Genomic DNA, 15,364 nt, shown 5'->3' with positions numbered 1-15,364 from the left:
AATTTGGTCCGATATACTTCGGTGTGTAGTGTCAGCATTTGTTGCTGGCATGTCATCCCTAAGTTTGCTAATCTTGCCAATGAAAAAGTAATTAAAGTAGTTGGCAATATCAGTGGACTTTGTGATGAATGAGCCATCTGATTCAACGAATGATGGAGCCGAGTTGGCTTTTTAGTAGCATTATTTATATAATTTCTTTGTTTCATAGCATAGTTTCTCTTTTTATTTAGATTATTCACATGATTCCTTAATTTGCAGTATGTTTGCCAATCAGTTGGGCTGCCAGACTTAATTGCCATACCTTTTGCCTCATCAATAGTTTCTGTAGTTGTGATGAATGTATTTACATTGAAAACACATTTACTGTTCTTTTTTCAAAAGGTCAGAGTTCGGTGCTTTGTGAAGTCTGTTTTTGAAAATTGACAACATTGTTAAAAAAAATGCTTGTACGCGATTGAGAAAAAGTTAAGGTCAGAATAGACACACTTATGCCACACCTCAATTTCTGTGATATCCACCCCAAACTGTTAGCTGGCTCGCACATGCGTTGCCCCATGCTTCAGTTCAAGGTCAGAATAGAGAAAGGGGGATAAAAAGAGTATTAAGTTCCATTTATGCATCTGAATTCCCCCATAGAAGGATGGTACAACAGACAATAATATACATTAAGATGAGTTGTACATTGAATACGGTTGCCTTTCCACATATTAATGTCTTTCTATGATGAATTCTAATAAACAGAGACAACTTTAAAAGACCGATTAAAAACTAGAGGCTCCATGAGATACTAGAGATTACACAGTACTGCCTGCCAAACAGAAACCCTCTGCACTTTAACAGGTCCATGCTCTTTGAGCTCTGCAGGATAACATTTATCTGTCAACATCAACAGTAGTCAGCTGATTCAACTACTCATTATATGAACAAAGATACATGCAACATGAGCTAGAATCAAAAATCCCAGAAATGTTCCATATGCACAAAAAGCTTATTTTGATTTGTCCACAAATGTTTACCTCCCTGTTAGTGATTTATCAAGATAATCCATCCACCTGACAGGTGTTGCATATCAAAAAGCTGATTAAACAGCATGATCACTACACAGGTGCACCTTGTCCCGGGGACAATAAAAGACCACTAAAATGTGCAGTTTGGTTACATAGCACAATGCCACAGATGTCTAAAGTTGAGCGAGAGTGCAAATGGCATTCTGACTGCAGGAATGTCCACCAGAGAATTGGTTGCCAGAGAATTGAATTTTCATTTATTTACCATAAACCGCTTCCAATGTTGTTTTAGAGAACTTGGCAGTACGTCAACTGGCCTCACCACATTTTTATTTATATAACCTTTAACCAGGCAATTTTTTTATTTACAATGATGACCTAGGAACAGTGGGTTAACTGCCTTGTTCAGGGGCAGAACAACAGATTTTTACCTTGTCAGCTCGGGGATTCAATCTAGCAAACTTTCGGTTACTGGCCCAACACTAACTTCTAGGCTACCTGCTACCACATGTAACCACGCCAGCTCAGGTCCTCCACATCCGGCTTCTTCATCTTCGTCTCAGGGAAGCTCATCTGCGTGCTCGGCGTCCTCATCCGGATCTTGACATGACTGCAGTTCAGCATCATCGAGCAGTTTGCTGATGTCAATGTTGTTAACAGAGTGCCCCATGGTGGCGGTGGGGTTATGGTATGGGCGATATCCTAAGGCCTATTGTCATGTCATTTATCTGCCTCCGTCACCTCATGTTTCAGCATGATAATGCATGGCCCCATGTCGCAAAGATCTGTACATATTTCTTGGAAGCTGAAAATGTCCCAGTTCTTCCATGGCTTGCATACTCACCAGACATGTCACCCATTGAGCATGTTTGGAACGCTTTGGATCGATGTGTACACCAGTGTGTTTCAGTTCCTGCCAATATCCTGCAGCTTCGCATTGGTTTTAAAGAGGAGTGGGACAACATTCCACAGGTCACAATCAACAGCCTGATCAACGCGAAGGAGATGTGTCGCTCTGCATGAGGCAAATAGTGGCCACACCAGATACTGACTGGTTTTCTGATCCACATTCCTACCTTTTTTTTACGGTATCTGTGACCAACAGATGCATGTCTGTATTCCCAGTCATGTGAAATCCATAGATTTTATCCTAATGAATATTTTTAAATTGACTGATTTCCTTAAAGTGTACCTCAGTAAAATCCTTGAAATTGTTGCGTTTATATTGTTGTTCAGTTCAGTGTATAATTGAGTGGAAAACATTCACTAAACTACAACTGACAACAATTGCTGACAGAATCATTTTCTCAGTCTGCGTTTAATGACTGACTAGATATTTACTGTATTGTACCTCAAATGTAAATAAAAACTCAAACTCACACAGGTGATATAAGTCTGCAGTAAGAAACGCTAGGCCTCCTGCAGCTCCTGGATCAAATGACCACAGATGAAACGCTAGGCCTCCTGCAGCTCCTGGATCAAATGACCACAGATGAAACGCTAGGCCTCCTGCAGCTCCTGGATCAAATGACCACAGATGAAACGCTTCACTGCTGCCGTTCAATCACTGTCAACCCCAGTCGGACCTGTTAAATACCTGTTAAACTATAGTCCTAGTGAATGATTGACTAGATATAATCTTTCACCTCACCTGGGAGTGGCTGAGCCATCAATAAAGTCAATCTTTGGTACTTACCTGCTGTAGTCTTCCTGTAGGTCTCCTCATGCACTCTGTAGATAGTGTGTCATAGTGGCAGGGCTATTCTTCAGAATTGTGTCCTGTTAGTAGTGTGAGAAAGAGGCCTTACTGTCTGTCAGACGTGTCTTTAAGTGCATGATATCAGTCATTATATCTTCCCTCTGGCATTAACCGTATCAGTGGATAGTTAAATATTACACAGGAATGTGTTGTGCATTGGTCACAGACGCACACACACGTGCGCCCACACATACGTTCTATTAATTTGCTCTAAAGCAACAGACAGAGAAGCAGTGTATAAGGCGATGTAACACTCCTTCAAACTTTTGGAAAATTACCTGAATCTTGATAGTGTTGATGATGTCCTTAATGTTTTTTTTTCTATGATGTTTTTGGGTAATAAAGTTTATTCCTCTAAATGTATCAAACCATACAGTGGGGCAAAAAAGTATTTAGTCAGCCACCAATTGTGCAAGTTCTCCCACTTAAAAAGATGAGAGAGGCCTGTAATTTTCATCATAGGTACACTCCAACTATGACAGACAAAATTAGAAAAAAAAAAAATCCAGAAAGTCACGTTGTAGGATTTTTTTATGAATTTATTTGCAAATTATGGTGGAAAATAAGTATTTGTATAATAGAGACAGTAGATTTAGCTGGTCTATCATAAAATAATAGAGACAGTTTCTCTAGCTGGTCTGTCATAATATAATAGAGACAGTAGATCTAGCTGGTCTGCCATAATATAATAGAGACAGTAGATCTAGCTGGTCTGCCATAATATAAAAGAGACAGTAGATCTAGCTGGTCTGTCATAATATAATAGAGACAGTAGATCTAGCTGGTCTGTCATAATATAATAGAGACAGTAGATCTACCTGGTCTGTCATAATATAATAGAGACAGTAGATCTAGCTGGTCTGGGATTGAACCAAGGACCTCATACATAAATAGCATGCACTCCCCCTCTGAGCTTCGATCCCATTTTATTTGCAGATAAAATGCAATATTAATACAATGTACTTTTTATATACACCACTCCATTGAAACTACAATGAAATGATAGCAGCAATTCTAAATACAAGTATGGACAGTCATCGAACCCATCATGAAAATGATGCAATTGAAGCAACAATGCCACTTCTGTTCTATAAATGTACGAACAGGGATTGAACACGTTCTTCAGATTACAAGAGCAAATGATTCAGCACATCTCTGTTTCCTGCTGAGAATTTCAACATTCTGGAAAGTTGGAGATGGGTCATTGCAAAAGTTTTAATGGAGAAGCTGGGGATTGAACCCAGGAAGTCATACATGCGAAGCTACATACCCTTTCTGGGAATGAAAAAAAAAAAAAAAAAAATCGTATTTTTTTAATTTCACCTTTATTTAACCAGGTAAGCTAGTTGAGAACAAGTTTTCATTTACAACTGCGACCTGGAAAAGATAAAGCAAAGCAGCGCAACACAAACAACAACACAGAGTTACAGATGGAATAAACAAGAGTACAGTCAGTAACACAATAGAAGAAAAAAAAGAAAGTCTATACAGTACGTGCAAATGGAGGTAAGGCAATAAATAGGCCATAGTAGCGAAGTAATTACAATTTAGCACCTTAACACTAGAGTGATAGATGAGCAGATGATGATGTGCAAGTAGAAATACTGGTGTGCAAAGAGCAGAAAGTGAATTAAAACAATATGGGGATGAAATAGGTAGATTGGGTGGGCTATTTACAGATGGGCTTTGTACAGCTGCAGCGATCAGTTAGCTTCTCAGATAGCCGATGTTTAAAGTTAGCAGTGTTGCCAACACCTCAGTAAGGAAAGTAGCTATTGGTTGTCCTAAAAGTCACTAGAAGTTGCTAAATGATGTCATCACCTAATTTGCATAATTGTCCATGTGCATGTAATTGTGATGGACACTGTAGGAGTGAGGAATAACATCGTGGAAGAGAAAAAAAGTGAGTAAAAACACCCTAAATATGTTTAGAACTACAAATGAACTTTCTTCTGTCGATTCTTGTTTTTTTTACGTCACAATTCCAACCCACCTCCTTAATCCCGCGGGTTTGGGACCGGAAAAAGTGACCCAAAAGAGATACGGAGCTACTTAATTTTTCATTACATATTTTATTGTAGTCTTCCTGGTTGGAGCGAGCGGTCGCATCTGCACTCGGTCCGCAGGTAGTATTACATTTCATTACATTTCATTATAGTACAACGGTTTGATTTGTCTAATCTTAGCAATTTTTCTTCTTAGCTAGCTACATAGCCGTCTTTGTATCATAGATAATTGCGTAATTATCGTATTTCGTCGTCCTAACGCAGTCTACACCGCCCTGCAGCTAGCTAGCTAGCTAACGTCTACCGTTAGCTAGTCCACCGTCTACCGATTAGCAGCACAACTTACACTCAACTGAACGACTTGATTAGTGTAGTGTTAGCTAGCTACATAGTTGTCTTTGCTGTCTTCGTATCCAAGATAATTGTGTAGTTTAGAGTGTGTAGTTTTAGAGTGATTATCTTAATTTACCGAGGTTAGCTAGCCAGCTATTCGTCGTCCTTAACGTAACAGAACTTCCGCACTCAACAATCCGGTCGCATTTCGCTTCGCTCCACAGGTAGTATCACATTTTTCATTTCATCACAGTACAACGGCTTGATTTGTTTGATCGTAGCTAGCTACATAGCTAGCTACATAGCCGTCTTTGTATCAAAGATAATTGTGTAGTCTTGAGCGATTTCCTAGGTTAGCTAGCCAGCTATTGTCGTTCTTTTAACGCAACGTAACGTAAATCAACACTGCTAGCTAGCCAGCTAGCCCCGAACAGCAGCACAGTAGCACAGTAGAAACCATTACACTCAACGGAACGACTTGATTAGTGTAGTGTCAACAACGCAGACACTGCCAGCTAGCCTACATAGTCAACAACGCAGCCTCTGCCAGCTAGCCTACTTCAGCAGTACTGTATCATTTTAATCATTTTAGTCAATAAGATTCTTGCTACGTAAGCTTAACTTTCTGAACACTCGAGACGTGTAGTCCACTTGTCATTCCAATCTCCTTTGCATTAGCGTAGCCTCTTGTATAGCCTGTCAACTATGTGTCTGTCTATCCCTGTTCTCTCCTCTCTGCACAGACCATACAAACGCTCCACACCGCGTGGCCGCGGCCACCCTAATCTGGTGGTCCCAGCGCGCACGACCCACGTGGAGTTCCAGGTCTCCGGTAGCCTCTGGAACTGCCGATCTGCGGCCAACAAGGCAGAGTTCATCTCAGCCTATGCCTCCCTCCAGTCCCTCGACTTCTTGGCACTGACGGAAACATGGATCACCACAGACAACACTGCTACTCCTACTGCTCTCTTCGTCTGCCCACGTGTTCTCGCACACCCCGAGAGCTTCTGGTCAGCGGGGTGGTGGCACCGGGATCCTCATCTCTCCCAAGTGGTCATTCTCTCTTTCTCCCCTTACCCATCTGTCTATCGCCTCCTTTGAATTCCATGCTGTCACAGTTACCAGACCTTTCAAGCTTAACATCCTTATCATTTATCGCCCTCCAGGTTCCCTCGGAGAGTTCATCAATGAGCTTGATGCCTTGATAAGCTCCTTTCCTGAGGACGGCTCACCTCTCACAGTTCTGGGCGACTTTAACCTCCCCACGTCTACCTTTGACTCATTCCTCTCTGCCTCCTTCTTTCCACTCCTCTCCTCTTTTGACCTCACCCTCTCACATTCCCCCTACTCACAAGGCAGGAAATACGCTCGACCTCATCTTTACTAGATGCTGTTCTTCCACTAACCTCATTGCAACTCCTCCAAGTCTCCGACCACTACCTTGTATCCTTTTCCCTCTCGCTCTCATCCAACACTTCCCACACTGCCCCTACTCGGATGGTATCGCGCCGTCCCAACCTTCGCTCTCTCTCCCCCGCTACTCTCTCCTCTTCCATCCTATCATCTCTTCCCTCTGCTCAAACCTTCTCCAACCTATCTCCTGATTCTGCCTCCTCAACCCTCCTCTCCTCCCTTTCTGCATCCTTTGACTCTCTATGTCCCCTATCCTCCAGGCCGGCTCGGTCCTCCCCCTCCCGCTCCGTGGCTCAACGACTCATTGCGAGCTCACAGAACAGGGCTCCGGGCAGCCGAGCGGAAATGGAGGAAAACTCGCCTCCCTGCGGACCTGACATCCTTTCACTCCCTCCTCTCTACATTTTCCTCTTCTCTCTCTGCTGCTAAAGCCTCTTTCTACCACTCTAAATTCCAAGCATCTGCCTCTAACCCTAGGAAGCTCTTTGCAACCTTCTCCTCCCTCCTGAATCCTCCTCCCCTCCCCCTCCTCCCTCTCTGCAGATGACTTCGTCAACCATTTTGAAAAGAAGGTCGACGACATCCGATCCTCGTTTGCTAAGTCAAACGACACCGCTGGTTCTGCTCACACTGCCCTACCCTGTGCTCTGACCTCTTTCTCCCCCCTCTCTCCAGATGAAATCTCGCGTCTTGTGACGGCCGGCCGCCCAACAACCTGCCCGCTTGACCCTATCCCCTCCTCTCTTCTCCAGACCATTTCCGGTGACCTTCTCCCTTACCTCACCTCGCTCATCAACTCATCCCTGACCGCTGGCTACATCCCTCCCGTCTTCAAGAGAGCGAGAGTTGCACCCCTTCTGAAAAAACCTACACTCGATCCCTCCGATGTCAACAACTACAGACCAGTATCCCTTCTTTCTTTTCTCTCCAAAACTCTTGAACGTGCCGTCCTTGGCCAGCTCTCCTGCTATCTCTCTCAGAATGACCTTCTTGATCCAAATCAGTCAGGTTTCAAGACTAGTCATTCAACTGAGACTGCTCTTCTCTGTATCACGGAGGCACTCCGCACTGCTAAAGCTAACTCTCTCTCCTCTGCTCTCATCCTTCTAGACCTATCGGCTGCCTTCAATACTGTGAACCATCAGATCCTCCTCTCCACCCTCTCCGAGTTGGGCATCTCCGGCGCGGCCCATGCTTGGATTGCGTCCTACCTGACAGGTCGCTCCTACCAGGTGGCGTGGCGAGAATCTGTCTCCTCACCACGCGCTCTCACCACTGGTGTCCCCAGGGCTCTGTTCTAGGCCCTCTCCTATTCTCGCTATACACCAAGTCACTTGGCTCTGTCATAACCTCACATGGTCTCTCCTATCATTGCTATGCAGACGACACACAATTAATCTTCTCCTTTCCCCCCTCTGATGACCAGGTGGCGAATCGCATCTCTGCATGTCTGGCAGACATATCAGTGTGGATGACGGATCACCACCTCAAGCTGAACCTCGGCAAGACGGAGCTGCTCTTCCTCCCGGGGAAGGACTGCCCGTTCCATGATCTCGCCATCACGGTTGACAACTCCATCGTGTCCTCCTCCCAGAGCGCTAAGAACCTTGGCGTGATCCTGGACAACACCCTGTCGTTCTCAACTAACATCAAGGCGGTGGCCCATTCCTGTAGGTTCATGCTCTACAACATCCGCAGAGTACGACCCTGCCTCACACAGGAAGCGGCGCAGGTCCTAATCCAGGCACTTGTCATCTCCCGTCTGGATTACTGCAACTCGCTGTTGGCTGGGCTCCCTGCCTGTGTCATTAAACCCCTACAACTCATCCAGAACGCCGCAGCGCGTCTGGTGTTCAACCTTCCCAAGTTCTCTCACGTCACCCCGCTCCTCCGCTCTCTCCACTGGCTTCCAGTTGAAGCTCGCATCCGCTACAAGACCATGGTGCTTGCCTACGGAGCTGTGAGGGGAACGGCACCTCAGTACCTCCAGGCTCTGATCAGGCCCTACACCCAAACAAGGGCACTGCGTTCATCCACCTCTGGCCTGCTCGCCTCCCTACCACTGAGGAAGTACAGTTCCCGCTCAGCCCAGTCAAAACTGTTCGCTGCTCTGGCCCCCCAATGGTGGAACAAACTCCCTCACGACGCCAGGACAGCGGAGTCAATCACCACCTTCCGGAGACACCTGAAACCCCACCTCTTTAAGGAATACCTAGGATAGGATAAAGTAATCCCTCTCACCCCCCTTAAAAGATTTAGATGCACTACTGTTCCACTGGATGTCATAAGGTGAATGCACCAATTTGTAACTCGCTCTGGATAAGAGCGTCTGCTAAATGACTTAAATGTAAATGTAAATGTTATTTTATTCTTGGTTTTGTGTTTTTCAGTTTAGTTTTCTTAATTTGGTTTGATTTTTAACCTTATGATCCACTTAGGAGTCAAGTCACAGTAAAACATTAAACATTTTTAACCTTAACATTTAAAAAAAAAAGAAATGGTAAACAATCTACATTAATTATGGATAGGCAGAATACTCCTGCTCTATACTGCCCCTTTGGAGGAATTGCGTGCCCATAGTAAACTGAAAAAAAAATCTGTCCAAAATTGCTAATATATGCATATAATAATTATTATTGGATAGAAAACACTCTAAAGCTTCTAAAACCGTTTCAATTATGTCTGTAAGTATAGCAGAACTCACAGGGCAGGCAATCTCTCACACTATTTTTGGAGTACTAAAATTTGGGGCAACTTTTACGTCATCGCCCCCACCCTTCCCAACCAGCTATGGATCTGGAGACACTTTCTATGTCTTCCACTGGATGTCTTCATTCAGTACAGCGTTTAATTGTGCAAATCCCGCGTGGTTTGAGCTTTTGGTAAGCTAAAGACTGAGTTTTGCGAGAAAATTCAAGGTTACGGGAGCGCGCTTCTTGAAGGCACGTTCCTTTGTTCCAGATAGCCTGCTAACAAGCACGTTCGTCTAAGAGATTAGATAATTGTTTTGTACGTTTAAAACATCCTAAACCTTGATTCTGCACTTAGTTTGACCAGTTTAGTCGACATATAATATGTAATTTCGAAGTTTTGATGCGCAACTGTTCGTGACCAGAAGTAAATTTTGGTAGTATTTCAGCTGGAATTTCCAGTATATGCTAATACAAAGACACACTAACTGAAACCAAACGATGTTTTGGGTAAGTATGACTTCTTCCACTACATTATGATCGAAGACCATCAAAGGTAAGGGAATATTTATGTTGTAATTGTGTGTTTCTGTTGACTCCAACATAGCAGAGAAATATTGCTTATGTCTGAGCGCCGTCTCAGATTATTGAAAAATGAACGATTTCTGTAACGTTAAAAAGAAATGTGACATAGCGATTGCATTAAGAAGCAGTGTATCTTTCTAACTATATGTAGAACATGTATATTTAGTCAAAGGTTATGATGTGTATTGCTGTTATCTGGCGGAGTTATATATAATTTCTCAGGACATTTCAGAACATTGCGTCAATATAAACGATGATTTATGGATATAAATTGCATATTATTGAAAAAAACATAAATGTACTGTGTAACATGTCCTATTACTGTCATCTGATGAAGATTTTCAAAAGGTTAGTGAATTATTTTTCTTTTAATCCTGCGTTTGTGATTGCATCTTTTGTTTGACAAAATGGCTATATATTGGCTGTGTATTTGGTGGTGGTTTGACATAAATATGTGCTATGTTTTCACCGTAAAACATTTTAGAAATCTGACACGCTGGCTAGATGAACAAGGTGTTTATCTTTCATTTGAGCTATTGGACTTGTTAATGTGTGGAGGTTAAATATTTCTAAGAATATTTTTGCATTCTGTGTGCCATCTTTTGAGTTGAGCGTGGAGGGGGGGTGACCTTGGGGAACCTGGTAGCGTGATGTCGTTAACAATCTAAATGGACTAAAAAGAGACAATAGAAAAAACTGTCAATGGCAATGTGAGAAATTTACGGTAACTAGTCTGACTCTAATTCAGTTAATTAATTTTTATTTTTATGTAAACCAGGGCGGGATCAGCCAGCAGCGGCTTCCCGCATGTGCGATTAATTTGCAGTCTGGACGAGCAGGGGTGGAACATCTTCTGCTCTGACTGCAGCTGGGAGGGACTGCTGCGCGAGGACTGGGCCGCCTGTGAGTGCTCTGGCACGGGGATGGGGCCCACGCCAGCACCCGCTGCTCGTTGAGAAGAGTAAGAATGATACGTGCTTTCACGTCAGAGTCTACAAAAGTCTCCAATAACACCAGAAAAAGTGTCTAGATTTGTCACTAGTTGCTTATTTGAAAATATGTCGCTAGAGGGGTCTGAATACTTGCTAAATACGGCGACTAAGTCACTAAATTGGCAACAACGAAAGTTAGTGAGGGAAATATGTCTCCAGCTTCAGCGATTTTTGCAATTCATTCCAGTCATTGGCAGAAGAGAACTGGAAGGAAAGGCAGCCAAAGGATGTTGGCTTTGGGGATGACCAGTGAGATACCTGCTGGAACGCGTGCTACGGGTGAGTGTTGTTATCGTGACCAGTGAGCTGAGATAAGTCGGAGCTTTACCTAGCATAGACTAAAAACATGTCCTGGAGCCAGTGGGTCCGGCGACGAATATGTCGCGAGGGCCAGCCGACTAGAGCATACAGGTCGCAGTGGCCATATCAACACAATTGACCTTTTCTTTACACTGTTCTAATGAAAGTACAATTCCATAATATCAGCTAGCTTCCATAAACGTCGAACAAGGATTGAACCCATCAGTTTACAAAAACAGATGACTTAGCACATCTATTTCCTTCTTAAAATGTCAACATTCTGGAAAGTGGGAGTTGTGCAAGAGCTAATTTAACAACTAAATATACTCATCAGAGAATTAACTTCAGACAAATGGCTTTTTCTTCAAAGTCCTCCAGTGAAAGAACCTCTCCATGGTACAAGCTATAATTCCATAAGGCACAGATGGGTTAGGGTTAGGTTGTTTGGTGTTTGGTGGAGCAAACAAAGAGACACGGAGGAAGGCAGGAGAGAGAAGCTATGAGCAGCAGACCAAGACGCGACTGTGGGCTTTGTTGTAAACAGAATATCATGCGGCTAGACCGACATTTCAAGTCTGTACATGCACTTAAGTTCGGTACTATGGAATGAAGGAATGCTATGCAATTTAGCCGGTTTTCGACTGAGAGACAGCAGCCCGAATCAGGGCTTGAACCGCGGCCGGAGGACCCTGTGATTTTGCAGTGTTTTGAAAGTGAGTTGTCCGTGGAGCAGCAGCTGGTGGACGAGGGTGAGCAGCAGCTGGTGGACGAGGGTTATCAGACGGCAGGTGCGTCGGCGGCGGTGCAGCCAACCAGTCAGGTCGGTAGTGAACTGTGCTCGGAACCGAGGGAGCAAGGCTGCGTCGTGGCGACTTCCACGGAGAGCGAGTGATGAAGACGGCGGCGTGCCGTCCAGAATTGAGGTTTGGAGTAATGTAATTTTGACTCAATATGAACACTATATTATGGGTATACACCCTTCAGTTAAACAAATTGACAATAGTCGCACCAGTTTATCCCGAGTACGGGAATTCCTCCGCATTATGTCAGAGGGCAAGGCCGATGAAGGACTGTGTTTTCTGGATAACTACAGACGTGTGTCTGAGTGGTATGTAGGTCAATGTGACGACCGTGGTTTGGCACCATCCACGTTAAAAATGTACCGAGCCGATGTTCGAGGTTTCCTGAATTATCTTATTCAGTTCCGGCCAAATGGTATGCAAGCTAAGGTCGTTGGAATTCGAAAGATGTTACTCTGCTTGGATTACACAATAGGAGCCTGGCCCCACGACATCCAGTTATTCACAGATTTTATAAACATTCTCAACGGTCATCATCCATCCATTAAGGTTAAATACACAATTCATCCTCAAGAAGTCAACTTCTTAGACACAACAGTTTTTTTCAGTAACAACAATCAATCACAGAAAACACTACACACTAGAGTTTACTTCAAACCAACAGACACACATGCTTTACTTCATAAACACAGTTGCCATCCTAAACATACATTTAAGGGAATAATAAAATCACAAATTATACGGTTCTACAGGATATCATCTTGCAAGCAAGACCTGGATTATGCCATAAATACACTATTCAATGCACTTAGAAGAAGAGGATATTCAAAACGATTTTTAAGGACCATTAAAAACAACACATTGGCCTCCCTCCCTCCCTCCCATTCATCCAACACTCACAGACCACAGCAAATCATCCACCTCTCTTAACCTTAACCTCAATCCTACTCCTAACCTTAACCCCTCCCCAAACCTCACGCCTAACCTTAACCCTTCCCTTAACCCCACGCCTAACCTTAACCTTTCCCTTAACCCCACACCTAACCTTAACCTCTCCCCTAACCCTAACCCTAACCCTAACCCAAACCCCACGCCTAATCTTAACCTCTTCCCAAACCTCACGCCTAACCTTAACCTCTTCCTTAACCCCACGCCTAACCTTAACCTTTCCCTTAACCCCACGCCTAACCTTAACCTCAATCTTTCCCCAAACCCCACGCCTAACCCTAATGGGTACCATTACCCTAACCAGGGTTCTCATCCTATCTCCCTCCCTCACCCTAACCCTGACTCCCCTAGTGATCTGCAACATTCACTAAAACGGAACACTTCCTCTGTCTCTTCTCCCTTGTCATCGATACTCAATCAACAGACAATTATCATCCCCCTAGTAACCACATTTTCACATAGAATTAGACCCCTACATCAATCAATCAAACACAACTTCTCTACAGTTCAGCACACTTACATACCACTCAAACCATACAGAATCATTTCAGCATTTAGAAAGAACAAAAACTTAAAGGACCTCCTCACCAAAGCAAGATTCAGTAGTAAGCCACCACAAGACCTCAAACCTCATAATTTCCATTTTCGACAGATAAAGTTCATTACAAATATACACAGCCACACATCAGCACCAGTACAAGAATCCTATTCATTGAACACACATAACACCATTTATACCATTACATGTACACTTTGCAATAAACAATACATTGGAGAAACCAAACACACCATAGAAACCAGACTCAAACAACACCTGTATAACATTAAAAGGGCACAGCTACAAACGGAACTCATAACCCACTTCCAGGAGCACCCCATCACTCACCTTACCATATCAGGGTTACAGTCACATATAGGCTGGACCTGTGGGCAGCGAAAGAGGGTAGAACGGGAGTGGATCCAGCACCTACAGACAATAACGCCAAATGGCCTGAACGAGAGGTTTTAGAAAATGGGTTTTAACAGACAGGAAAATGGATGGAGAAGAACATGGTTTTATTCAGAATTTATTTTTACTTTCTATATATTTATGGTTTGTTTGAGTTTAGTTTGGCACTACCTCTTTTTCCTTTCCTTTAACAAAACAATAAAACCATTTAAATGCACAATATGGCGTTTATGTTCACATTTAACAAAACTATGGTTGAATGAATCTCTCACCACATCGACTTCTGCACTTGACACCCAGAAAAAGAGGCAACTTGGAGCTTACCTCCGTTTAATTTATGATCCTAGGAGGACATCTACGGGCCTTTTTAAGTACTACACCTATTATATTAGATCATCAGAAATAGGAGGGATAAACAGGAGATAGGCCTGTGCACCGTAAAACTAACTAGTTGAAACGAAACACAATTATATTCAAAACCTAACCCTTAACCCTAACCCTAACCCACGGCCATACCCCTCACATGAACACCGCATGCACACCTCATGCACCAATAGGATTCGACTTACCTGGCAAACCACGCCCCCCTTATTCCCTATAAAAGAGGAGCATCCCTCAGCCTCAGCACCATTTGGCCGGAACACTTTTTGGAGACACTTCACCTGGAGAAGACACAAGCTGGACCTCTACAAAAGAACTTCACCAATGATGACTACTCCTGCTGAAAGACCACACCCCAGCTCCATGCTACACCCTAGATACACCTCACCTGGACCAAGCCGCCAGCTGGTACTCTACAATCCCTACGAATATTCCTTTCCAAAGTCTACTCCTTTTGAACAAAAGGCCCCTAAAAGCTTCATGCTATACCCCGAATCTGGACCACTCCGAGCCGCCTTTATATCCTTGCGATTTCTTCCCTAATCTAGGTACTCCTACATCACGGAACCCAACCTTCAGAGAATCAACGCCCTTTTTGACCTTTTTTCTTCAACGGACCTTCATAGACCTCCAGACCATCGAGCCTCAACTACACATCTACCCACACACACACCCCATTTTCTCTGGTCCAAAATACGGCCTTTTTACCGTACTACGACCAAGTGCACCTATTTTTGCACCTTTCTTTTCTCCTCCCTGCCACCTGATGAAGCAGAGTAAGGCAGAAACGCGTCGTGGCTGGGCTACCCCTAGACCCGTTGTGCAGCTGTAAGGAAGGCAGGTTCCACACAGACTTCGGGGGTACCTCCTTTTGGCTACCTATTTTCATTTGTACTTTTCTCTTACCCTTATTTTGAGTTTTACACAGGGACACACTACAGTGGAAGATCTACGAGACAACGAGGACCCCGGGCACTCTGATGGCAACTCAGACCCCCTACTCCACCACAAAACGGGCCCAAATATTTCGACGGGGCATAGATACTCACTTAGACCCTCTACACCTTTTAAGAAGAGACGCACAGAGGGGCCAGCCGAAAAAAGTTTAGACTGGCAACCGAGTCTCAATGCAGGAACGTCGACTTCGCCTAACATAACGTCTCGTTTTCAGGCTTCAACGAATGGCACAACAGGCTCCCAC

The 15,364-nt window shown here is 43.8% G+C and overlaps 1 protein-coding gene across 1 annotated transcript in view; it reads right to left on the bottom strand.

The window, feature by feature from the left end:
* LOC115124611 (claudin-34-like) overlaps positions 1-2,566 on the bottom strand; it is a 32,607-nt gene extending 30,041 nt beyond the window's left edge. Inside the window, exon 1 of the mRNA XM_029654027.2 lies at positions 2,388-2,566. The gene's annotated coding sequence lies outside the window, so the exon portion shown is untranslated. The remainder of the gene's footprint in view (positions 1-2,387) is intronic.
* Positions 2,567-15,364: the final 12,798 nt, after the last annotated feature.

The sequence above is a fragment of the Oncorhynchus nerka genome, linkage group LG25 (assembly GCF_034236695.1).
Source record: "Oncorhynchus nerka isolate Pitt River linkage group LG25, Oner_Uvic_2.0, whole genome shotgun sequence".
Taxonomy (NCBI): Eukaryota; Metazoa; Chordata; class Actinopteri; order Salmoniformes; family Salmonidae; genus Oncorhynchus; species Oncorhynchus nerka.
Note: the sequence above shows the minus strand (reverse complement) of the source record. Positions and strands in the feature narration are given on the sequence as shown.